This window comes from Hylobates moloch, unplaced genomic scaffold, assembly GCF_009828535.3.
Source record: "Hylobates moloch isolate HMO894 unplaced genomic scaffold, HMol_V3 SCAFFOLD_8, whole genome shotgun sequence".
In the NCBI taxonomy this organism is placed as follows: Eukaryota; Metazoa; Chordata; class Mammalia; order Primates; family Hylobatidae; genus Hylobates; species Hylobates moloch.
The window spans coordinates 43780821-43805899 of NW_026652283.1; the positions used below are offsets into that span (position 1 = coordinate 43780821).

The following is a 25079-nucleotide window of genomic DNA, read 5'->3' on the forward strand; positions in this document are numbered from 1 at the left end:
TATTTCAATTCTTTTGACAATGTAGAGTTTCAGAGTATCTGGAAAACCAATATAATGTGGAGGGCAAGGGATTAGAAGTGAAAATTGATATACTGAGTGAAATTTTTTAAAATCTAGACTCACGTGTATAAAGTCAAATATATTTTCTCCTTACAACAAGAATTAGTTTCTGTATTGACCTCCTATTCCCTTCAAAGTTAGAAGTTAAATCTAGGTTATTTCCAGGTAAACTCAGTTACTTCTGGGTAAAATTAATCATTTCAAGCTTAACTTGATCAATTCAAGATATCACACCACCATCACCCTTCTTGTTGGGGTTCTAGCTAAGGTTTCTCAGGCATTTGAGGACATGGTGCCTGCCCTGGCCTCCATCAACTGCCTTCTTTCCACCTGGTCATTGCCCATTGGCCTCTATCCCTATCAAATCCTCCACCGATTCCATGATCCTCATGTTGGCCTCCAAGCATCAAGGCAGAGGGGTCGCCCACATCCTTCTAATCTCAACTACGAGCTCCTTTCGGTTCTCTGACTCCCTTATTCACAATCTCTTCCTCCATCTGCCTCTTTGCTATTTCCAAATAAATTATCTATAGACCAGGAGTTTTGGACACTGTCCTGTGCTACTCTCTAGTCTCTAATGAAGACATGCCACCCGGCCCTTTTGTACTTTTGCTGGTGCTGTACCATGCGGACACAAGGAGCTTCTCTACAGGGCCTCATCCTGGGAAACAGCAAGAATGGAAAGTGACATAGGGATGTCCCTGCTCCTCTCACCCCACCTCCAAGGCTCAGTCCACTGCAAAAAAAGACAGGAAACTAGGTATCTTTCCATGAACCCACTGGAATATAAACCCTGGAACATTTCCTCTGGTTGCTCCCTGTCCCTGACTTAGGCCATGTTTAGCTAGTTTACAGAACAGGGTACTTTTATTCTTCATCTACACTGCCATGTTTTATTGATTCTAAGATGTAGTACATTTCTTTAGACATAGATGTCTCTTAAAATTGGGAGGTACCTTACAATCAGTGACCTCTTATATGTTATGAATGGAGTGTTTGCGTACCCCCCAAATTCATATGTTGAAGCCCTAACCTCCAATGTGATGTTATTAGGAGGAGTGGCCTTTAAGAAGTAAGTAAGTTTAGATGAGTCATGAGGGTGTGCTCCCCATGATGGGGCTGGAGCCCTTATAAGAAGAGGAAGAGCATTTTGTGGGGGCCTAGGTGGGCGGATCATTTGAGGTCAGGAGTTCGAGACCAGCCTCACCAACGTGGTGAAACCTCATTTCTACTGAAATACAAAAATTAGCCAGGTGTGGTGGCAGGCACCTGTAATCTCCGCTACTTGGAAGGCTGAGACAGGAGAATTGCTTGAACCCAAGAGGTGGAGGTTGCAGTGAGCCAAGATTGTGCCGCTGCACTCCAGCCTGGGAGACAGGGCAAGACTCCCTCTCCATAAAAATAAAAATAAAAATAAAGAGAAGAGGAAGAGACTAGAGTTCTCCCTCTCTTTGCCATACTGTAAAAAGCAGCTGTCTACAAGCCAGGAAGAGGGCCCTCACCAGAAACCAACCATGCTGGCATCTGATCTTGGACTTCCAGCTTCCAAACTATGAGAAATAAATGTCTGTTGTTTAACCCACCCAGTCTATGCTACTTTGTTATAGCAGCCTGAACAGACCAAGACATTAGATGTGATGAAACACATTTCCAATCTGTTGTTTATGGCAAAACTTTATGCCTTGTGTATTAGTTTGATAGGGCTGCCATAAACTGAGTGGCTTAAACAACAAAAATTTATTGTCTACAGTTCTGAAGGCTAAAGTCCAAGATCAAGGTGTTGGCCACATTTGCTCCTCCCGAGGGCTGAAGGAAGGATGTGTTCTAGGACTCTCTCCTTGGCTTGTAGGTGGCTGTCTTCTCCCTATGTCTCTTCATACTACCTTCCCTGTATGCATGGCTCTGTGTCCAAATTTCTACTTTTTATAAGCATATCAGTCATATTGGATTAGAGCCCACACTAATGACCTCATTTTAATTTGATTACCACTGTAATAGATCTTCTCTCCTTAATACAGTCACATTCTGAGATACTAGAAGTTAAGATTTCAACATCTGATTTTTGGGGAGACACAATTCAACCCATAACACCGCAGTTTCTTCAAAGATTTGCTTTTGATGTTCAAACCCAAACTCTTCCAAATGAAAAGTCTTGCTTTGTCTCTGCTATGAATTTGAAAATACAGATATTTAAAATCTCAGCAGGAGCCCTACCTGTTTCTTTATCTTTACATTCCTATTATAACAGTCCAAATGCTTCCAGCAATAAATTAATAACAGAATAAGGGGAGGGCCATGGGGAAATTTTAAGGGGTGGAGAAGAAAGACATCTCTATTAATATTTCAAAATTTTGTCCAACTTCATTGAATCAGCCCAAGCTGCCAAATGTGCTGGGTCAAACCCATAGCAGTCTTCCACTTACAAGGAATACTTTAGGTGCTGCTCAGAAGTCTCCATTTTAGTCCTTCCCAACAGCAGAGAAGCAGAAAGACACCCCAGGAATTTTGAAGATACAACCCAAAGCAGCTTACCAGAAACAAGAAAATTTTACATCTCCTGTTTAATCCTTAAATGCCACGTGAATTTTACATTGCCCTCCATAATATTCCTCTACCCATGTATGGCAACAGCTTTTACAAGGAAGAAAAAGTCAAAACTATTTCCCCCGAAAATTTCAAGCAGCATCCGGGAAGATGCACCCAGTCTGTCCTATGATTTCATGTGCCCCTGGCATAATGCCCCATGTTGGAGAAGCACGGCTTTCAGTGGAGGAAACAGGAAGTTTCACAGATAAAGGGGTTTTGTTATGTTTTCAGCAAAGATCTTCATTTTGGCACTGCCAGGAAGCCAGTCCTTTTCCACCCAAAGGACAGCATTTCCTGAAGAGCAGATACAAGTCCCTTCCCAGCTGGTGGAGAGTCTGCCAGGTGGAAAGGAAATGGCATGCCACAAAATGAACAATACAGCTGCATTTAAGCAAGGATGTTCACATCACAGAGAAAGAAGTGACCAAGGGCAAGCAGGGTGAGAGTTTGGGGAAAGGAGAAAGTCACGCAGCTCCAGCACACAGCAAGGAAGCAGGGGGTGCAAAGCACAAGCAGGAGGTGGGGAAAAGGCAGAGAAAGGTGAGAAAATGGATGAGCTGATTCGGACTTGTGGCAAAGATCAGCAAATCTGAAATGAAGGCGGGACAACAGAGCACAAATAAAGCTGGGCCAACAATATCCACATCCTGAGCTTCACAGAGTACCTAGAATGGCCATAAAGAAATAACCTCCTCTATTGTAGGTCCAGTGATGCCAATCTGTCCTCTCGTTTCCATCGGCTTATTGTGTTGTGACATCTGCTTAGGTGAACATTCTAAGTTCACCTGAATGAACGATGAAGCTGAAGTTACTGAGTGATTTCCAAAATTTACTCTAAATGCTATGATCAATGACAAATTTAGGTCTGAAAATTACTTAAACAACGCTTGAATGAATGCAAGTCAATGACAAGAATTTTCCCTCAAATTTAATATGTTAAAGAAGGGTTCCTTGTTGGTTTTTATTTGCATCTCTTAGTTTATTCACCATCAACTTTGAGTGCATTCCAGGCTGGGCTCCTGTACAGTCGTTTCCAGAAAGGTCTCATTCTATGGCTTTCATCTTTCCTTACTCCACTCACATAAAGATGAGATGACAAACACATCTGTGACTGTCAGGCCTGTTTTGGCCTCCAGAGGCCCGTGCTGCTGGTGGTCAGCAGCCCCGTGCAGTGGCAAAGTCAGGGAGAAAGTGAGACAGCTTCCGAGGATCATGCTTAAGGAAATCCCCGGGGCTCATGGCCAACATCAAAACCCAACCAGCACCACCACCAAAGCAAAGAAATAAAATCAGAATTCTCCTATTTGTTATGAGGACAATTCTCAGTTTTCAAACTCAGGTATGTACGGAATGCAACTTACCTGTTCTCTAATCATCTTAATTTATAATGCAATCCTCTGTTAGAGATTAATTCCATGCAATTCAAGGTCTCTCCTCCAACCCCATCTCCCCAGAATTAAGTCTACATTCCAGGGCCTTACTCAGTGAGTGCCAAAGCCTCTGAGCCTTGCCTAAATACAGGGGCATGGGTTTCCTCTGCTCTCTGGCTTGCCAGACCTGTGAGGGGTTTGCACGGTCACTGCCCTTCAGAATTCAGTGTAGACACAGAGCAAGACCTGCCTCCTAAGGAACCATGGACATCTGCCTTTCCTCCTTCCCTCCAGCTCTCCTCCTCTCTTCTCACCAAGGACATCACCCCATCAGGAAGGGGCTTTAAAGGTACTAAAGAAGCCTTTTCTTACTCATGGGGCATCTTTCTAAATGTTTTGTCTATGCATTGAGTCCTTTGGTGCCACACAAGAACCAGACTGTAGCAAATCAAAAGCTAAGCATCGATTTCCGAAATCCACTATGTCACTTGTCCCCTGAGGCAATGAGCAGGGAACACCCTAGTTGCCTAGGCAGGGGATGTGCCATCACTAAGAGAAACCAGAGGGATAAAATCTCAGTGAATAACTGGAAACAGTATCCTGCCACATTCTCCATCATCCTTCAGCTGCCTACATGGCAATGGCTATGTCTGCTTTCCTTTCATGCTTTGTGCCTTTTGAACCTCTTGCATCAAAAGTCTTTAGGAAAAACATCAAATAATTAGACACTGTAATTGCTGGTTGCACAGGGACAGGAAGAAAGGGTAAAAGGTGCCTTTGGCTAGTTATATGGGGCTGAAACAGCATGAATGGTTCAAGGAACAGCAAGTAATGGAATGTGGTTAAGACGGAGGAGGCAAAAATCCCATTTATGCTTTTAAAAAAGACTATATTTGTATATACACATACATATGTGAGCAAACATACAGAAAAAGATCGAGTTTCCACATTTTTTTCTCTATGTGCTCCTCATTGTTTAAATTATTTCCAATAAGAAAGTATCTGTGTTCTGTATACAAATGAAATGCAGGGTGCATGTGGAAGGTCAGTGCCAGATAAAGGTGGACAGACAGGCAGTAAGGACGGGAAAGAAATGCTTTCATTAGGAGCTTGATCTTTATCATGGAACTGGTAAAATACAGACAAAATTTAATAATCCTATTTAGCATCTTCTGGTTATTAAATCAACATACACTCATTGCAGGGAATTTGGAATACAAAGGTATACAAAAATAAATTTAAATGCCTCAGTAATCCCCTGAGAGAGCCAGTGTTGACATTTTGGTATAGTTTCTACTGATTTTAATACATGCACATGAATATTTTTAACTATATGTGATCATTTTATGTAAATAGTTTGGTGTATATTTTCCCAGAATTTTCCAATGAAATATATATTTCTTTAAATGAGATCACACTACACAAATGTTCATCAACTTACTCTTTTCATTTAGCAGTCAGTATCTCCTGGCCATATGACTTCATCCACTGATAACTGTTCAACCTCATTCTTTCTACCAGACAGAGTATACTTTATTAAACAGGGTGTACCTTCTATAACCAGTACTCTATTCATAGACATTTAAAGTAGTTCCAGTTTTGATATTATAAAAATGCTTTAATTACTATCCTGATATATTTATGTATGCAAATAGTTCCTAAGATAAAATTCCTAGAAATGTATTGTTAGGTCAAATAGTATGCACATTTTAAAGTCCTCCAAAAATGCTGTAGAAACAAATTATTCTAACAATCAAACATGAGAGTACCCTTTCACCAAACCTTAGCAACACTGAGTATTTTGTATCTTTTAATGTCTGATGATCTGACTGGCAACACATAATACATTATTATTTTATAAATATTTTCCTCATGTTGATATTTATTTATTACCATTTTAATTTTCTTTCCGAAGAAATTTTTTCCAATTCATGTTTCTGAGATTATAAAAAAAAGTTATCCATGTCTAATTGTGGACCTTTCATTTTATATTTAAATATGTAATCTAGCTGTAACTTACTTTGGTTTAAGAATTGAAGTAAGGATCCAGGTTTTTTTAAATAAAAATTTTAATGAAGTATAAGATACATACAGAAAAGGGCACAAGGCATCATTGTACAGCTTGATGAATTTTCACAAAATATCATACCATCCCGTACCATACACCCAGACTAAGAAACCAGATATGACTCACACCCTAAAAGTCCCCTTAATTCCCGCTTCTAGTCATTACCACCCCCAGGTAACCACTATCCTGATTCCTATTACCAGAGATTAGTGCTGCCTGTTTGAGTGTTTGGCTTCTTTTTCTCAGCATTATGTTTGTGACATACGCCCATGTTTTTGCATGTGATTATAGATTACGTATTCTCATTTCTGTATATATTCCATATACTATGATTTATTTCTCCATTCTACTGTCTTTGGATATCTGGGTTGCTTCCAGTTTGAGGCTATTATGAATATTATGAATGCTATGTATCTTCTTATATATGTCTTCTGGCAAATATATATACTACATTTGTTTGTCATATATCTAGGAGTGGGGGATTGGGGCTACAGAGTGTATGTTCAGCTTTAGTAGATACTGCCCAATAGATACTGCCCAATGGTCTTCCATGATAGCTGTATCAGTTTACATTCCCAACAATAATATATGAGAGTCTAGTTGTTCCATGTTCTTGTCAACATTTGGTATTGTCTGACTTTTTAAATTTAGCCATTCTGAAGAATATGTAGACATATCTTTTTGTAGATTTAATTTGCATTTCTCTGACAATGAATGCAATTGATATAACTTTTAATATATTTGTAGGCCATTTGAACATTCTCTGTGTAAAGTGTTTGTTCAAGCTTTTTGTCCACTTTTCTTTTGGGTTACTTGCCTTTCTCATATTGATTTGTAGTTATTTATAGTATCTTCTCCTACTTTGGGCTTGCTCTTTCATTCTCTTAATAGTATCTTTTGATGATCAGAATTTCTTGAGTTTAGTCTAATCTAGTTTATCAATATTTTCCTTTATAGTTAGTCCTTTTGTGTAATGTTTAAGAAATATTTGGCTATTCTAAGGATATACAGATATTCTCTTATGTTTTCTTTTAAGAGCTTTATTGTCTTACCTAATATATATAGATCTGCAATGCAGCTAGAATTGATATTTGTGAATGGCTTGAGGAAGATTCTTTTTTTCCCATATGGATACTAAATTGAGTCAGCACTATTTATTGAAAAGACATCCTTTCTCTACTGTATTTTAACATCAACTTTGTTATAAATCAAGTGATCATATAAAGATCTCTTTCTAAATTCTCTAATCTGTTCCATTGGGCTTAAGGAAACAGGAATATGTCACCCCAAAATATGCCTCTGACATAAAAATTACTTTTTAGCAAAAGGCAATTAAGAAGCAGTAAACAGAGAAAAAGCTCACCCTATCCTACCTTCTGCCTACAGGCAAGATATAAATTCTCCTTGACTAGAGAAAACTCTAGACTCTTTATCAGCCCACAGACAGCATCAGAGCAACCTGAAAATAAACTTCACTCCATTAGTTTCCTCCCATATGTTTACCTTCCCATCATTTCCCACTCTTGGAAGCCTAAAACCCTTTCATTTGTCCTTTCATTTGTCTACAAATGTATTGCTGTTTGTTGAAGATGTTATATAAGCCTGAGTTCTAAGCCATTGCTTTGAGATACTTTTCATTAAAGTTTCTCCCTCATGATGTGTGCTACACATGTTAATTAGCTTGTCTGTTTTTATCTTGTTAATCTTGTCTTTTGTTACAGGAATCTGTCTCAACTAAGAAGTCATAGAGGTTGAGGAAAAATTATATTTCCTCCCCAACAGGGCCATTTGTCTATTTTAGCACAGATGCCACATTGACTTAATTACAATAGCTTTATAATAATTCTAAATATTTGGTGCCGTAAATTATCTCAGCCTCCTTCATATTCTTAATTATTGTGTTGGCTTAACTTGGCCCTTTTCTTTTCCATGCAAATTTTATATTCAGTTTGTTGATATTCATTTAAAAAGCCTGCTAGAATTTTGAATGGCTTGTATAATATACAAATTAATTTAAGGAAAATTGACATCGTCACAATATTGAGTCATCCATTCTATGAACATGGTATATCTTTCCATCTACTTAAGTTTTCTTCAATTTCTCTCAATATGTCTTCTTGTTTTCAGTGTAGAAATCTTACATCTCTATCACATTTATTCCTATGAATCTGGTGTTTTCTGAGGCTATTGTAAATGGTATTGTTTTTTAAATTTGATTTTCTATTTTTTATTGCTAGTATTTTTTATTGCTAGTTTTTATTGCTAGTATATGTAAGTATAATTGGTTTTTATATATTGACCTGGTATCCAGCACCCCTGCTTAAATTTACTTATTAATTCTAATACTTTATCTATAGATTCTTTTGGGTTTTCTATATATACAGTCATGTTGCCTATTGATAATGACAGTTTTATTTCTTACTTTCCAAACCATATACTTTTTATTTCTTTCTCTTGCCTTGCTACAATGGCTAGGATCTCTAATGCAATGCTAAATTAAAGTGATGCTAGCAGATATCTCAAGGAGAAGACTTTCAACATTTCACCATCAAGTATGATGTTCAAGATATTTTTAGGCACTCATTATCAGATTAACAAATTTCGTTTGCTTAGGCTTTTCAAAAATCATAAATCAATACTGAATTTTATCAAATCCTTTTCTACATCTATGTAGATTGTATGTATATTTTTACTCCTTTATTCTGTTACTACAAGGTATTATCTTGATTTATTTTCAAATGTTAAACTACTCTTGAATTCCTACAGTTTATCCCAGTTGGTTATAACGTATTATCTTTTTTATGTATCATTAAATTCATTTTGATTATATTTTGCTTAGTATTTCTGTATCTATGTCCAGGAGAGTTTGGTCTTTAATTTTCTTTTCTTGTAATGTCTGTGTCAGCTTTTGATATAATGTTTTCTCTTGAGAGTGAGCTGGGAAATGTTACTTTTTTTTCTATTCTCTGAAAGAGTATGTAAGATTGATGTTATTATTTATTTTAAGTGTTTGGAAGACTTTACTGGAAAAGCCATCTGCCCCAGAAAATTTATTTGTCTGCTGTTTGATGTGAAGGTCTTTAATAATGAATTAAACTCTTTACTAGATATAGTTCTATTCAGGTTTTCTATTTCTACTTGTGTTAGCTTTGGCATATCAGGTTTTTTGAAATTTGTTTATTTCATCTAAATTGTCAAGTATGCTGGCACAAAACTGTTCATGATATCCTCTTATTAAGCATACATCTTCTCCTAAAATGTCTAACTAGTTTTCTCAAAACCAGTCATTGGATAATAAATCTCTTACAAAATGATATGCTGTGCTACCTCTATCATATAAAAATTTCATTTAATAAGTCATTCAAAAATATGTATTGGCTCAAACTATAACCAGGCATTATTCCAATGTTAGGAATATACTTTTAAAGAGGACAACATTCCTGCTCCATGGAGTTTTCATTTAATGAGAAGAACAGACATTAAACGAAATAGTAATAAGTGTTCTAAAGAACCAAGAAAGGTTAGGGTCTGGGGAGGAGGAAAGGAAAGGCCACTTTGAGGAGAACCTGAATAAGGTGAGGGAATGAGCCATCAAAAGATCCAAAGCAAGAAGTGTAAAGGCCCTAAGGTAGACATGTACTTGGCATGTTGTAGGAAGAGTGAAGAAGCCAGTGTGACTGTAGCAGAGTGAGTGAGAGAGAAGCAGAGATGATTGAGAAATCTAGGCAGAAGTCAGATTTTGCAGGGTCCTGGAGACCATGGTAATGTTTTGGGATATTAAAAATGTCATGGGAAAACACTGGCTTTGAACAAGCAAGTAACATGATCTGACTTGTGTTTGAAAAGACTGTTCTAACTAATGTGTGTAGAATAGGCCATAAGAGGGAGAGAAAGAAGTTGAGAAGCCACTTAGAAGCTATTATAATAATCCAAGCAAGAGATGGTGCTGGCTTGGACTATGTTGGGAACCTACATATCTACTTACCTCCTATATGGAGATAAGAAGTGGTCAGATCCAGGCTATGTTTTGAAGGTAGAGTCAACAGGACTTGCCGATGGCCTAAATGTGAGAGTTATAGGAAAGAAAAGACTCAGGGGTAACTCCTAGGTTTTTGGCCTAGGAAACTGAGTGGACAATGCTGCCATTTTATGAGCCTGAGATTCTTAGGAAAGGAGCAGATTTAGGTGAAGGGGGGGTTGGGAGTTAGGAGTTTGGTATAGGACATGTTACACTTCAGATCCATTTATACACTCAAGTGGAGAATCTTGGTGGACAAGTGAATATATGGGTCTGAATCTCAGGAGAATGACAAAAACTGGAAATATAAACTTAGGAGTCATGTGCAAATAGATACATCATACCACAAGACTGAATTCATTCATCTAAGAATAGATAAGAAGTCTAGGGCCTGAGACCTGGGATACTACAAGAAGTTGGGAAGAGATTCAGAGCAAAGACCGAGGAATGTCCAGTGAGGGGAAATTCTTACGTGTATATCAGTCTGCTTCTGAATTCTCTACTCTGCTCTCCTGATCTTTCTGTCTGTCTATTCTTCTGTCAGTTTTCATTCTTCATTTCAAATGACAAAGCCAATTCAAACTGGCATATGTACTAAAGAAAAACCAGGTAACCAGGTTTAGTACAAAGGGGGTCACCTGGATGCAGTTTCTCTCCATCTGTCCGCTATGCTCTCTTCCATGGTGGCTTCATCTTTGAACCATCATCTTAACCTTTAGTTCCAGATAATAGCAACAGGGCTGGGGCCCCACAACCAGGAGAAAAGCAAATGCTGCTGGGTAGCAAAATCCACAGATATCTGGCACAATTCCTCTGTCAACCCCAAACTGGCTTAATTACTTTACTTACGGATACATTTATCATAACTAGTTAGGCTTTTATGTTCACATCACTACTATTCTTTCTCAGAAAATTTCCAGCTACTCATTCATATTTATTCTTAAAGAATCTATACTTCTAATCTGTCTCCTTCCACTCTGATGAGATTGCCCTTTCCCCAAAGCACCTTAAATTTTTATTTCCTACAAAGCATCCCTCCCGTGGGATGCTTGCTTCCATGCTCTCTTCCTGCCCATAAACTTACCCTCCTTCAATACATACATCAAATCTTTCCTCTTGCATGATATATTTCCCAATTACCACATCTGGAAGTGTTATCTCTGTCCTATGTATGGCTATAGCATAAATAGCACTATTTAAATGGTCCAGATTTGTCAAGTATTTTTTCATATTTGTCACAATCTCCCAAGTAGGCCGTAAATTCCTTTGGGAAGAGACTCTTGTTTTACATTTCTATATATTCTTCTCAGCAACCTGCACAATCCTGAACACATAGTTTCTACACTAAATGCACATTTTTAAACAATTGTCTGGTTAAGTCACCACTTCTATATATCTCTTCTTTATTCTCTAAGGAATGAACAGCAACAGAAGAAAGCAATAGAATAATGTTTGTGGTTTATGATGTGGAGTCTTCTCTGTAGGTAAGTATCCATCATTTGGGAATGGTTATAAGTACTTAAAGTATCTTGGATGCTGGAGCTTTGATTTTAGGCACTATGGAACGTGCTGAGATACAATGATGAATAAAATGGACACAGTCCCTGTCCTCACAAAGCTCACAAATTTCTTTTCCAGTGTTGTAACTCCTTATTCCATTATTTTCATAGTGGTTTTTATTTTAAAATTTTTCAATTTTAATGTAATAAATTTTCTCAACTTTATTTATTTTTATTTATTTATTTTGACATAGAGTCTCACTCTGTCGCTCAGGCTGGAGTGCAACCTCCACCTCCTGGGTTCAAGTGATTCTCATGCCTCAGCTTCCCAAGTAGCTGGAATTACAGGCATGTGGCACCACACCTGGCTAATTTTTGTATTTTTAGTAGAGACAGGGTTTCACCATGCTGACCAGGCTGGTCTCAAACTTCAAGTGATCGGCCTGCCTCTTCTTCCCAAAGTGCTGGGATTACAGGTACAAGCCACCACACTCGGCCATCAACCATTTTTTAAGTTAATGTTTTTGGAATTTTATTTAAGCCCTTCCCTATGCAGAGATCATGAAGATATTCTCTTATATTACCATTCAAAATCTTCCATTTTTTTGCTTTCATATTTAAGTTTTAAAAGCCTATTGATATGGTTTGGATCTGTGTCCCTGCCCAAATCTCACATCTAATCGTAATCCCCAGTGTTAGAGGTGGAGCCTCATGGGAGGTGACTGGATTATGGAGGTGGATCCTTCATAAATGAATTATCACCATCCCCTTGGTGCTGTTCTCCTGAGAGTGAGTGAGTTCTCATGAGATCTGGTTGTTTAAAAGTGTGTAACACTTCCCGCCATTCTCTCTCTCTTGCTCCTACTTGGGCTCTGTGACATGCCTGCTCCTCCTTCACCTTCTGCCATGATTGTAAGTTTCCTGAGGCCACCACAGAAGCTGAGCCAATGCCAGCATCATGTTTCCAGAACCATGAACCAATGAAACCCCTTTCCTTTGTAAATTACCCAGTCTCAGGACATCCATTGCAATTGATTTTTATGCATTGTGTAAAGTGATAGTCGAATTACATCTTTTTCATATCATATCCATGAGTCCCAGTACCATTTATTGGAAAGTTTACCCTTTATCTGTAGTGTCTCCTTTGTAATATATCCAGAGTCTGTAAATGCAAAGTAGTGTTTTTGGGCTTTCTACTTTGTTCTGTTGGACTCTTTGTTTATCCTTGAATCAATACCATGCCATTGCTATTACGATAGCTTTATAATAAGACATGATATCCATACAGCAAGTCCTCTGACTTAGTTCTCCTTTAAAATGTCTTAGGTATTCTAATTTGAAATAACTATGATCATGGATATTTCTCTTCCTCTTTGTGGTTCTGTCATTTTCTTCTCTGTATATTATTTAGTTGTTAGGTACATATACATTTCAAACATATTTTCCTTGTGAACATAATTTTTTATCCCTACTAATGTTTTTAATCACAATCTCTACTTTATTTGATACATTGCTTATTATTTGACAGTATATAGTTTTCCATTCCTTTATTTTCACTCTTTCTGTAGTCTTATGTTTCCAATGAGTCTTCCTCAACTAGCTGGGATGTTAAATACCCTGCTTCTATTCCTTTTGTGCTTATTTTAGAAATGACAGCATACATTGTTAATTTATCAGCCTGAATATAGTCATTATCTTTACTCTCCTTCCAGGTAATATAAGGACCTTAGAATCCTCTTGATTTTTTTTACCCCCTTTCTTAACTTACATGCTATTGTTGTCTTTCATTTCTAAATATTTTAGCCCATAAGATATTAAAATTTTGTTTATGCTTCATTGTTCATCTATATTTACATTCAACCACATGGTGACCTCTTTATAAAATCCTTAATTCCTTATAGCATCTCAGCTTTTTCCATCTGCAATTGCTTTCCTTCTGCATAAAGCACATCAATTAAGATTGCCTTCAGTGAGGCAAAGTCATTAAAGTGGTGGCAAATTCCACATTCTTCTTTATGTGAAAATGTTTTCATTTTGCCATTATTCTTGAAAGGTATTTTGTGCATATAATCCTAAGTTTTCAGCTATTTCAGTTATAGATGTTATTCCACTGTCTTCTAGATTCCACTGGTGTTGAGAAGTATGTAAAACACTCTTTCCAAAGTCATATGTCTTTCTGTTGTTGTTGTTCCTGCTAGAATTTTTTCTTTGCCTTCAGTGCTCTGCTTATGAATTTTTGGCTTAATAAATTTGATCAATTCTGGAAAAATCTCAAGCATCATCTCCTTGAATAGTTGTTTCTGCCCATTCTCTTTCCCCTCCTTTCCAGTTAAATGCATGTTAGATCTTCTCACTCCAGCTTCCATGTCTTTTAGCCTCTCTGTCATATTTTTTGTCTTTTTGTCTCCCTGTGCAGCATCTGAATAATTTCTTATGCCTCATCATTCAATTATTCACTAATTTCTTTTTGATTTTGTCAAATGTGCTGTCTAATGGGAAACCATTACATTTTAAAATTTCAGTTTTATATTTTTATTTCTAGTTTTGTTTAACCTTCTTAAAATCTTTTAATTGTTACCCATTCCATGAAGATATTTATAAGTGTACTTTTATTTCTATGAACACAATAAGCATAGGTTTTTATTTGTCTCTGTACTTATAATACATAAAGAATTTGTGAGTCTGGTTTTCTTTTTTTCTATTCATTGCTTCTGCTGTTTCTCGCATCACATTTTGTTTCCCTGTATGCTTTGTTATTTCTGACTGCACTGCTCATTGTCCCTTGAAAATTAGGAAGAAGGTGCCCTCCTCCGAAGATTCATCTTTGATTCTGCCAGGTATCTGGGAGTGGGGTTAGGAACATGGAACTGGCTCTACCTTAAACTTGGAACTACCTTAAACCAAGTTCATAGCTTGAGGTTCTCAGAAATTGAGGTGACATAAAACCATCCTCACATCTGTAAAAAGGGCCAGGCATGGTAGCTCACGCCTGTAATCACAGGACTTTGGGAGGCTAAGCAGAACAGATTGCTTGAACTCAGGAGTTCAAGACCAGCCTGGGCAACATGGCAAAACCTCGCCTCTACAAAAAATTAGCCAGGTGTGGTGGTGTATGCCTATAGTCCCAGCTACCCAGAGGATGAGGTGAGAGGATCACTTGAACCCAGGAGGTCGAAGCTGCAGTGAGCCGTGATCGTGGCATTGTACTGTAGCCTGGGCGATAGAGCAAGACCCTGTCTCAAAAAAGAAAAAAAAAATCTGTGAAAAGGCTTGTCAGTCACGATAACTTACTTTTCCTTTTTTCTCTTACCCTGCTCAGTACCAGGGCAACCTCCCTGCTGTCCCAGAAGGGTAGAGAGAACTAGTTTTATTTCTGGTTCACCTTTGCCCTGAATAAATCCAGCTTTATATGGAGATGGTGTCCTGTGAGACTCTCCACCTTGAGCAAGGCATGTACTTTGACAAAAACCTCCTTGTCCTGCAAGGCCACCAAAACTAAAGTCTATATTTATTAGGATCAACAAATGTTCTCAGGGCAAAAAGAACTTAGATGTTCTAGTGTTTTAGTCTCTCCTCAGCTCTTTAGTGCTTTTAAGAAAATCTAAAATTTTTTCAATTTAAAAAATATATCCAACATTTTAATATTTTCAGTGGAATTTTGGTCCAAATAACCTATCCTACCGTTATCAGAAACCAAAGCCTACAATTTCCTCTCTCCATTATCATTGAGCTGAGTTTTCCTGGACAAGCTACAGTATTTGCATGAGATTCCTCTTGGCAGGGGAGGAAGGCATGCCTAGGATACTCTTTCAGACGAGCTGTTTTTACAACCCAAAGACTCTCTTCTTCCCTGCTACCACAGAGAGTACTTCCTACAAATATGGCAGCCTGCCTATGTGATTCTTTACATAACCCCTCTTCTTTTGCTCTCTGAACCAAACTACATCTAGGAGGGTTTCTTCCACCAGCTGTACACTTACTTCCCAAAACTATTGCAAGCAACAGACACAGCTTTTTCATGTCAGGGTGGACTTTTCATCTTAAAGAGCATGACTTTTCCAGTACTTTCCAAGATCTACTGTCTCTGGGCTCTCTCACCATTTCTATGCTGCTTCCCTTCATTTCCTCAATGGCTTCCACCTGATCTCATCTACTTGGGACAGTCTTTACATGTATTTTGAAGTTTATGGACTAAATTTCTCTCCTACTTTTGCTGTCAATAGAGTTTTCAAGGTTTTGTTGTTGTTGTTGTTGACCTTGCTTTTGAATGTTTCCAGGAAGACAAGTTGAAATGCCACCAAATGAAGCTATGTTTTTACACAAAGTTTCAAATAATCTTGACTCCTCTGTCTCTCACACACATAACCAATACCCAATACATTGGCAAATTCTGTCAATGCTACCTTCAAAATATGTTCAAAACTTGTCCACTTCTTGCCATCTCCATTTCTCTTTTAGTCCAAGCCACAACTGTATTTTATCAGGACTATTGCATAGCCTCCTAATTAGTTTTCCTGCTTCACCTTAGCTGCCCTACAATCTATTCTCCATATGGAATTTATTTCTAAGACAGAAGCTACATCATGTCACCTGTGCTCAAAATCTTCCAATAGCTTCTCATGTCACTCAGAATAAAATCCAAAGTCTTTAATATAACTGTGAGGCCCTGCATTCCCTCCACCTCTTCCTCTTCCATTATTGGTTGCATTCCAGCCACAACGTCCTCCTTCCTGTTCTTCACACAGGTCAAGCTTACAATTACCTCAGGGCCTTTGCACTTGCTGAACCCTCTGTAGGTGTCTTAGTTCATTTTCACACTGCTGATAAAGACATACCCGAAACTGGGAACAAAAAGAGGTTTAATTGGACTTACAGTTCCGCATGGCTGGGGAGGCCTCAAAATCATGGCGGGAGGTAAAAGGCACTTCTTACATGGTGGTGGCAAGAGAAAAATGAGGAAGAAGCAAAAGCAGAAACCCCTGATAAACCCATCAGATCTCATGAGACTCACTATCATGAGAATAGCGCAGGAAAGACTGGCCCCCATGATTCAATTACCTCCCACAACATGTGGGAATTCTGGGAGATACAATTCAAGTTGAGATTTGGGTGGGGACACAGCCAAACCATATCAGTAGGGAATGCTCCACCTCTAGATTTCTTCATGGCTTACTTTTTCTCACTTAATTTACATCTCTGCTCAGATATCACTTTATTAAGAGGCCTTCCTTGAACAATCTCTCTAACATAATGTTCTCTCCCATATCCACTCCTGTCTCCTAACCCAGTTTTATTTTTCTTCTTGGTATTTATTATTATCTAATATATTTTATTTGTTGTTGTTGTTGTTGTTGTTGTTTAGTGTTATCTTTTCTTCCATCAAAATCTAAGCTTTAGAAGAACAGGAACTTCGTCTTGTTTTGTTCACTGATATATCATAAACATCTAGAACAGTGCCTGGCATTATAGTAAGTGCTCAGTAAATATCACAGAAGGTATGCTGTGGACACAGAGGAACCCAATTGCAGGGAGTACAGTAGAAGGAGAGACCAGGAAGCACTTTTCTTTCTGCTGCCCGTGATCTTCCACCTCCTTGCCATACAGCTTCTTTACTCACTACTCCACTCCACCTTTCCAAGGTCACCACTTCCAGCTTGAGTCTATAAATCCTCCCTGCCTGAGGCTCCTCAGCTTACTGACTTGGTGTCCAAATCCCAAATCTGATTGGTCTTTCTTAGTTCAAAAACCTATCTAGAGTCCAATTAGCCATTGCTGGGGGTCAAGGGGAGGGGAATGCGAGTGTGTCTGTTTATATGCCAAGTATAGTTACCATCCCCATGCTTCTACAAAGAGGAAATAAATGCTGGGGATCTTTAATTAAAAACAAAACAAGCCTTCTCTAATACATCCCTGACACTGAAGAGAGAATGTACATAACTTCTACTAGGGTGCCTCTAACTCAAATGCCTTCAGAATCCTGACAGGTAAGATAAATGGGTGAAGAGGCCAGGGTGGGGAATATGGCAAACTCAGGAGCCTATGCTGCATCCAAAGAGGGCAGGCACTGTAACTAACTACTGCCTAGGGGAACATGGGGCCAATGTCTCCAGATCTTCTGATGGTTCAAGAGAAGGCAGAAATCTATATTTTAGTGTGAAATCTCCCACTTGTTAAATGACAACTAATCTAACTTTTTACAAGAAAAAACACTATGCAGACTGAAGAATATACATCCACTGAGCAAATCTAGCTAAGGAATACCAGGGTACAACTTCTGTTTTGTAAAGTCAGCTCAAAAACAGGACATCAGTAATTTATCACACTCAAAAGCAATGTTTCTCAGGGGGGCTCAGTGTGAAGATTTCATTAGTTGGAGTAACCAGTACTCTCAGTCCCCTTTCACAGCACCTGCCCCCATCTTCTCTACCAATCCTGGTACAAACTTCCACCAACTTTTAACCATGACAGACAGAAGGCTTATTGAAAAGCATTTGGGCTTTGAAATCAAGTGGGTCTGGACAAAAAAAAAAAAACCTCAGTATTACCTCCTAGCATTATTCCTTAACCTCTCCAAACCTCAGTCTACTCATCTGCAAAATGGGGATGCTAATTCCTACCTAAGGCCGGGCGCGGTGGCTCACGCTTGTAATCCCAGCACTTTGGCAGGCCGAGGCGGGTGGATCATGAGGTCAGGAGATCGAGACCATGGTGAAACCCCGTCTCTACTAAAAATACAAAAAAAATTAGCCGGGCATGGTGGCGGGCGCCTGTAGTCCCAGCTACTCGGAGAGGCTGAGGCAGGAGAATGGCGTGAACCCCGGGAGGCGGAGCTTGCAGTGAGCCGAGATTGCGCCACTGCACTCTAGCCTGGGCGACAGAGCGAGACTCCATCTCAAAAAAAAGAAAAAAAAGAAAAAAAAGAAAAAAAAATTCCTACCTAGAAGGGTTCTTGGGAATAGTGATTATTATTAACAGACTAGGAGCAGCCCCTTCCTAGAGGAAGGCATGATACTTGAAAATCTGCAATTGTGTCACGGAATGTTCATAATAAGCTAATGACATCTACACCTCTTTGTGGAATAAGTAGAGGGTAAAAATGCATTTAATAAATAGCACAAGGATGGAAAATACAGCTCTCTGAAGACCCAGGTCTTCACACCAATGTAGTTGCTTGTGAACCTAGTCCAGAATGTCTAAGTTTGTAGAAACTAGCACTAATTAGAATTCATAGACATCAATTATGTGATTATTCAAGAACTCTCTCAACTCTTAAATCCATTTTTGTATGCATATTACAACATAACACTGAGTCAAGTAAAGGCATGCCAATTCTCCAATGGCCAAAAAAAATTAATCCTGTAGTTCAGGGAGACACAATTGGGAAAAGAAAGCCCTGTTTCCAAAGTGTCAGCTACAATGCTGTTTCCACCAGTGGCTGGAATGCAAGAGTCGTCCATCCACTGACGAATGCAGAAAGCAATTGCTGCAAAAGGTCATTTCATAACCACTGGAAATACTGCCTTTCTCCCACCCAACTCTGCCCTGTGCTTTCTGGGAGGAGTCACCCTGTGAAGAAGCCATCAGGTCAGAGGCAGAGGCCACAAGGAACCCTTGGCTTTATACCACACAGCACACCCTAGAGCAAGTTTGTCCAGCCTAGAGCCGAGGAGAGCTTTGATTGTAGCCCAACAGAAATTCATAAACTTCCTTAAAACATTATGAGATTATTTTGCGATTTTTTTTTTTAGCTCATCAGCTGTCGTTAATGTTAGCATATTTTATGTGTGGCCCAAGACAATTCTTCTTCTTCCAATGTGGCCCAGGGAAGCCAAAAGATTGGATAACCCTGCCCTAGAGGGTCATGCAACAGGAAAGGGGGCATCCCAAAAGGAAACATGAAAACTATGCTCCCTCCAGGAACTGAAAGAACTCTCTACAACTGATACCGAAAACACATTTCTCCTAACAAAGAACTCTAAGTAGGCTTCCTCTCTACCAAGGAGGTTTAAAAAGAAAGAAGTGTGTCTCTAATCACTGAACTTTCCCACCAAGAAGAGCTGAGCTCCCCCATTCCAGATTTGCCTGGGCCTATTCTTATTTCTCAGGCCCTCGTGGCTCTTATAATCACACACGTCAATTATCAGTTTTCCTCCGGGGAGGCCCAAGCACCAGAAAATCACTTACATCCATCACTGCCAAGCCTCTCCTATTAGGCAGGCAATCTGTAATTATTTATGCTATTTTCTAGATTTCAAAAAAGGAGGGGTGTCTAAGATATAGGTCAACATCAGCCAGCAGTTGACAATCATTGAAGACGGGCATTGCGTAAACAGGGGTTCAGTATTCTATTTTCTCCATTTTTGTACATATTTAAAATTTCACATAATGAAAAAGTTTTAAAAGGGAGGGTCGAAGGAGGACACAGATATAACCTGAAAACAAAACCAAGTGTTCTTCACCCTCTACTCATGTCTAGATGCAGAAAAACCTGGGGAAGTGCTCAGACCCTCTCATCAACAGCCTAGAGGGTTCATGCGCCCTCAGAGTGGAGACTGTATCTTCTAAGCACTACTCAATGTCCTTAACAAAATAACCTTTGAAAAATTCCCTAGAACTTTTCAGAAGTATTCTGGAAGAACCCAGTTTCCCTTCTTGACCTTCCTTTCTAGACCTGCCTCTACCAATTACCCCTACAGCCTCTTCCTCCTACAAGGTCCTCTACTTCCTGTTCCAGACTACTATGCTGAACAACCCAGTTATTGAAATAGCTCCTGGGTGGCAGGCAAACGCCTGTGTTCCAGCAGGTTGTTTAGCTGTTTCTTCCTCCTGGATGTCAGACGTGATCAGTTTGTAGGAATATTTTGTATTTTCTTCTTCTTCCCTTTAAACTCAACTTGCTCCTAGTAAGATTTTTTTTTTTTTAATTGCCTACAGTGGAGTTTTCCAACTTCAACACTGTTAAGGTTTGGGGCTGAATAATTCTTTGTTGTGGGGGCTGTCCCGTGCGTTACAGGGTGTTCAGCCACATCCATGGTTTCTACCCACTTGATGCCAGTGGCACAAACACCACCCCAACTTTTGACAATCAAAATATCTCTAGGTATTGTCAAGTGTTTCCTGAGGGACAAAATCACCTCTGGTAAAGAACTACTAGTCTAAAAAATATTGAAAATCCAAGAACAATATTGTCCTGGCCCCAACCACCCCAAAATGAGATTATACAGTTTTTTTCCCACGTATACAATATCTTCCAACTTATAAATTTGTAAATATATTTTGTAAATGTTGTATCCTAAGCCAGAAGTATATAAAGTAACAAGAGTAAAATTAATTTAAAACCTTCACAACTATATTTTCTCTGTCTTCATGGTTTCCTGTGTGAATCTTATTTGTTTCTTCCAAATTATCCTGTTTTCCAGTCAATGTGGTAATCAAAATATTGTGCTCCAAGCATAATATTTTGAATGCCACATAATCTGTGTTTGAATTGGAAAGAAAAACTTCCAATGACTTTCTCAGTACTCCCCATGACATGCACTGGCTCTCCAGCACCTATATAAAAAGGTGTCACTGGACAACAGAATCCCCTAAAAGGGCATTTCCCTACAAAATCAGAAAAAAGCGTAGCCAATGCGTCCCCGGCCCACCTCCAAACAGTCACACCCCAACCCCATCTCTGTGTAACCACAGGAAGGCAGCATTCTCTCACACACAAAATGCTCCAGCCCTACAGCTCCCAGTTCCAATTCTGTATTTAAGACTCGGAGTCAGAAAGACTCACTGGTGCAGGCTCCATCTCACTGCCACCTCCTTCATCTCTGAGTGAAGGAAGAATACCCGATTCCCAACCTGACCAAGAAGTGCAACGAGAGGTTAAATGAGCCAGTGTCACAAGCTGCAACACCCACTGGGAAATACTGCAATTTTTCTACATTAGGCAGAGGTTTTCCCACCATATTTAAATGGTACACTCTCTTCTTAAGGAATCTGTTTTTGGTCTGCACAGGTCTTGCATTAGCCACAGTCTACAATACAGCTTTGGGGACTACGCGCTCAAAACTGTCTCTCCTCTCCACCCCACTGGATTTCCCAGCTCCAATCAGTGGCTCTCCCAAGCCTCCATCCTCTTATTGCCCTCCTCCCCCGCCATTCCCCTGGGAATGTCGTCTTGTTCCTCCTCTCTCTTGCTTATGGACAGGCAGTTGCTGGGTGCAGGGATTTTGCCTTCCGGGATCCATTCCTTCCTGGACCCATTTCATGCCACTTCTGGTCTCAGCCTGGATCCCCTCATCCTAGATTCTGGCCACGGCCTCCTAACTGGTCTCCCTGGTTTGGCTTTTCTCCTGTAACGTAGCTTTCACTCTGACAGTGGATAGTCTTTCAAGAGTACAAGCTAGAACAGCCAGAAGCCTTCTGTGGTTTCCCATTCCCTAGCACCAGATACAATCCTATCTTCTTTGGTGCACAGTTTGTGAAGCACACCAAATGTTTGACCCTGGAGGTGTCCAAGCAGAAGCAGGACGAGCACTGAGTGGGACAGGTGCCCGTATGCAGAGGGATTTATCCACTGGATAGATGGTGGAGGGAGATGGGAGGAAGGAATTAAACTAAATGACTTTTAGTTTCCTTTCAAGCCTGACTTCCCATGATACTGGGAACTCTTTGGTCTGCCATGCAGGTCCTACCATCATCTGAGCCCTGAAAAGTGATGCCTCCTGCAAAGTGATGCCAGGCGGTCCCCTATAATGCTCCTTACATGGTCCTGCACATGGTTACCCCACCTCTATAGGATGACTTCTTTTAATTGTCTTGTTTTTTTTTAATTGCAAAAGTAACACTCCTTGGTGCAACAAAATAAAACAATACTGAAATATTAACATGAAGTCCTCAACCACTGCACTTCCATGGGTAGCCACTGGTTTCAGCAGAATATATGCCCTCCTAGTCCTTTCCTATGACACACACTCCATTCACTTGACACCTGGTCTTATGCTGTGCCTTAGGAAGAAGGATATTTAATTCTTATCTGCATTGACTTATCTCTCCAGTTCCCTAGGGTAGTAGGGATAGTTAGTTCATCTGCTTCAATTGCTGTTATTCCACCAACGAGGAACTGAAAGGGAAGGAGATAAGGTTTCTTGCTCAAAATCACAGATTAGCTGGTGGCAGAGTTAAGACCAGAACAAGAACTCCTAACTCAATGTTTGCTGTTACACTGTAAAGTGCTCTTCTCCTCCCCACCATGCAAAATATCATATTGTGCAGACAGCACATAGAAATAATTGCCTCTTGCAAGCGTAGGGGCAGGATAGTCCAGTGGTTAAGAACTTGGACTTTGAACTCAGGCTGCCTAGGTTAGAATCTGGCTGTCATTTACTTAACTATGTGACCTGAGTCAAGCAACTCGGCCTCAATTTCATCATCCCTTCCTTATAGGACTGTTGCAAAATTAGTAGCTTAATATCTGTAAACCCCTCAAAACAGTACGTATGTTAATAAAACATGCTATCCTACCTCTAATGTAACACCCAAAATACAATAAATATCTTCCTTATTAAAACATAGGCTGGCAAATCAAAACCAAATCTTGTTAGCTCTGAATTTTGTCTAAAAATAAATTAGCATGGGTGAAAACTCACACAATATTAGTCCAAAACAGGTTTAAGTGACACAAGAACTGTAATCATTACTACAGGAAGGAATGACCTCATAAAGACCTCATACATCAGAAGCATTGTAACATTTACTGCACCAAATAATAAATTTTTAAAAAAATCTTAACAGCCTCTATCAGTAATTATCTAAGTAAAGTGGGCTGCAAATCTGTTAGAGAACTGTTTTTGCCATGATAATATTTCTAGTAAATTGCTGCTTCTATACCAAAACTACCGGTGTTGCAGAACCGGCATGCTAATAGAAAGATTATTATAGAAACACTATTAAAATGAATCAGGTATTATTGAAGATTCAACACTACAACAGCGCCTGACTACAAGAGATTTCAAGCTGTATTGCTTAACAGGCAGATAAAAGTGCTAATTAAGTCCACTCTTAGAGGTTATCCCTAGGCAGGACTGTACACTCAAGTAGCAAGAGGTCTTCAGACTAAATGAGGAAGCAGTAATGCCAACCCAGCTGGATACAGCCCTGCTGGGAAGATGGGGAGAGAATGGGAAGAGCCAAGGTTTTCTGCACACGAAGGTAACCTGACAAAGCAGACAAGTATCCAAACTTATTTGAACCTCAGTGTTTTCCTTAACTGCTTCATCAGCAACACTTCTGATTCCTCCTTTCTTGAGTGAAGAAAACCAAATAACCCACCATAAACTGAAGACCCTCAATAAACGGCACAATCAGTGGGAGGCAGAGAAAGCCATGCCATTATTACCAAAGCCTCCTCGAGCAACCAGAAGACATGGAATCTCTCTCTCATCTTGGCCAAAAGCATCTCTCCACACAACCAGAGCCTAGAGCTCTCAGAGGTTTTTAAAGAGTTGTCAGACTGAAGACATTTCGTTCCAGGATCTATTTAGCTTTCCCACCTTGTTAATTAGCTAATTAGGGATGGGAAAGCAACTCACCAATACAAAGTGTCAGGAAAATGCTAAGTAAATTTGTCCAACTGGTCTAAATGTCAATGCTAAATTAAGAAAGGGGGCAAGCGCGAGAGACTGAGCCGTCCCCAGACTGCTGCAATCCAGAGCTCGCTAACATAGAGACGGAGAGACCCGGGCGCCCTGCAGCAGCAGCCTCCCGGCCCAGAGCCGGGCTGTCGGCAGGACTTCTGGAAGGGAAACCTGGACCAGGGCCACCCCGGGCACAGGGAACGCGGCTGGCGAGGCGCATCCTCGCCGCTCAGTCTCCGTCTCCCCGCATCTCTCCGTCGTCAACAAACCCTGACCACAAAGTGAAACTTTCCCGGCCCCCGCTGTCGCGCCGGGTCTCTGCCCTTTGCCTGGGAGCGCGTTGCGGGGACAGGTGTGGGGCCGGGGCTGAGGAGGGGCCCCCGCCCCAGGGCCGGAGGTTGTGTAATCGTCCCGGGAAGGGGGACTCGGGACAGCTCCCCGCGCCAGAGCTGCGGAGGCCAGACGGGGAACCCCAGCTGTGGAGTCCGGCGCCCAGAGGCGTTGGGGGGATGGGGAGGGCTCTCGTCCCGCCCCCTGGGACCGCCCCCGGGCGCAGTGGGGAGCTGCGGCGCTGACACGGCCCGGAGAGGGCGCCCGCGCGGCAGACCAAGCCCGAGGAGGGGGGCGCGATGGCTGAGCAGCCACGGCCAGCCTTACCTGCACGCCAGGCCGGGGCGGCGGGAGGCGGCTCGGGATGCCGGGGTGGCGGGCGGCGGGCGGCAGCGCTGGCAGCCACCCGGGCCACGGCATGAGAGGAGCCGCGGCGCGGCGGCGGGCGCGGGACTGACAGCCCCAGGCCCCGCCTCCAGACCCCGGGCCCCGCCCCCTTCCTGGCTGCGCGGCTCGCCCCGC

General features: G+C 40.5%; 1 protein-coding gene across 1 annotated transcript in view; it reads right to left on the reverse strand.

Annotated features, from left to right (window-relative positions):
• HIVEP3 (HIVEP zinc finger 3) overlaps positions 1–25002 on the reverse strand; it is a 523062-nt gene extending 498060 nt beyond the window's left edge. The window contains exon 1 of the mRNA XM_032160467.2: positions 24885–25002. The gene's annotated coding sequence lies outside the window, so the exon portion shown is untranslated. The remainder of the gene's footprint in view (positions 1–24884) is intronic.
• Positions 25003–25079: the final 77 nt, after the last annotated feature.